Source organism: Phaethon lepturus, unplaced genomic scaffold (genome assembly GCF_000687285.1).
Source record: "Phaethon lepturus isolate BGI_N335 unplaced genomic scaffold, ASM68728v1 scaffold47661, whole genome shotgun sequence".
NCBI classification, from domain to species: Eukaryota; Metazoa; Chordata; class Aves; order Phaethontiformes; family Phaethontidae; genus Phaethon; species Phaethon lepturus.
Window position 1 is genome coordinate 1 of NW_010519339.1, and position 2,284 is coordinate 2,284.

Sequence of the window (2,284 nt, forward strand, 5' to 3'; positions counted from 1 at the left end):
TGAGGGAGATGAGGAGCACGGCTCGGGTCTGGGGGTGCAGCTTCGCATCGCTCCGCGGCGCTTGGCCCAGAGCCTTCCCCCGGTGGGTATAAGCTGGCCGGCCGGCCGAACCTGTTAGTGCGAGGTGAGCCTCCCTGTCCGTGGCGGGCAGTGATGCTACTCTTTACAAGAGAGGTTTGGGTAATTATTTTTGTAGTTAATAAATGTGTTGGCAATGAGAGTTTGGCCTCATGGTATCAGCTCAGTCAGAAATACGGAGCATAGCAGTGCCTAATGCTAGGCTTTGCGTTCCTTTGGAGAGTTTTATGCTAAATTACATTTGTTGCAGTAGCGAGAAAACTGAGCTGAGGTTAGGCTGATCGACGTTCTGGGAAGATTATTTCTTGCCATAGCATAATAATTAAGCTGTTCATACAGGGATTTGGAGCTTTTGTGGCTCTGTCTGATAAGACAGTGTGATGGAGAATGTCCTTCTCAGCGGTAATGGCATTACCACATTGCACCTCTGCAGAAGCCTGGCAGAGTGTTCCATTTTAAGATTGTTGTGGTCTTTTAAAGTGTCTTTCCTCTCATCCGCTGACAGTTTCTCTACAAACAGGAGCACAGGCATTTTCGAGAAAAATAACTTTCTTCCAGTAAGCATGTTAGAGTAAAATTGGCTCACCAGGGCCACAAAGTAGAGCTGATTTGACTTGCTTGTCAGCCCTACTTGATCAAAGCTGGAAATTACAGTTCTTGGGCCTCAATCTTGAGGCAGCTGCAGGTACAATTTTAATTTATTTCAGGCATATACATTTTCTTCACATAGGTACAATGGTTATTATGTTTATTGTAGTCCATTAAATGTATTGATTTGCCAAATGGGGTGACTTTTTTTTTTTTATAGTGGCAATGAAAGCTAGAAAAACTGTATAGCAAATTTTGCCCTAAGTACGAGCTGGGTCCCCAAGGTAGCAGATATTAGTCTCAGACAGACCTTTCCAGCTGAAGAAAGGTGATCCTTTTGGTTTCTATGCATAGCTGTGCTTCCCTTTTGAGTTTCAGATCACAAAAGAACATTTTCCTCTAACTTGTCCTACCAATTAACCTCGGCGATCTTTGGGCAGCTGTCATGATGATAACTTTCTGTGGGCTTAGGCAATCAAGTTTGCATAGTGTTTGATAAAACCATTGAGAAATAGAACTAAAAGTAAAGAAAGCATGGTGAAATCCCCAAGGTTGCTGCTGCAGTACCTACCACAATATCTCTATGATCTGTTTGTCGTCTTTTTTCCTCAGAACAATGCCAAGGTAGCAGTGCTGGGGGCCTCAGGAGGCATTGGCCAGCCTCTCTCCCTTCTCCTGAAGAACAGCCCGCTGGTGAGCAGACTGAGCCTTTACGATATCGCTCACACTCCAGGCGTTGCAGCTGACCTCAGCCACATCGAGACAAGAGCAAATGTTAAAGGTACTGTGAGCCGCTGGAAATGATCTGTGTTCTGAAGGGGTCCTCTTGGGTGTCTCTGACACTTGGAGATGCCCGTTGCTTCTGAAGGGGGATCTTCACATGATCCTGAAGCCTAGTGGCAATTTAAGTAGCTTTTTCTCAAGCAGTGCGTGACCAAGGTTTAGCTGATTAGATTGACATGTATGGAGGTGAACATGGTCTGCGGTTGCACTGTTGAAGGGGAATTCTAATAACTGGCAGGAAACATTCAATAAAATAGTCTCGGAAAAAAGCCTGAGCACTGAATTTAAAAGTTTGACTACAAATAGACCTAACACTCCCTGGGTGTCTGTGTGAATTATGTGTGCTTCTTTTCTGAAGGGACAGCTGTCAAGTTCTGATGAAATCAAACTTAATCTGCTGATCTTCATTTTGTCTGAAGAACACGAAGAGGTTACATTTTACTTGAATGTGCCTATCTGCAGTTCTTTGGGGGCACTGACTGTAGTGCCAAGCTGGGGTTTTTGGAGAGTAAATACACATAGCAGGAGGAACTGAGGGTTTTCAAAACAGATGAATTGAGATTCCTGCCACTCTCGTTCTGTAAGTTTTGAAACAAGGATAAAAAATCACATGGGATCCATACATAACTGTATCTCTTTGCTTTTTGGTTTAAGTCTGAATTGAAGGCTAAATTAAAAAAGGAATTGAGTGCCTCTGGGCATAATTTTCTACTTCAAAGCGTCAGATATTTAATAACTGGCAAAAACATAATGCCTGAATGTCTTCCATTTCAGGCTTCCTGGGACCTGAGCAGTTGCCAGAATGTCTGAAGGGCTGTGATGTTGTAGTTATTCC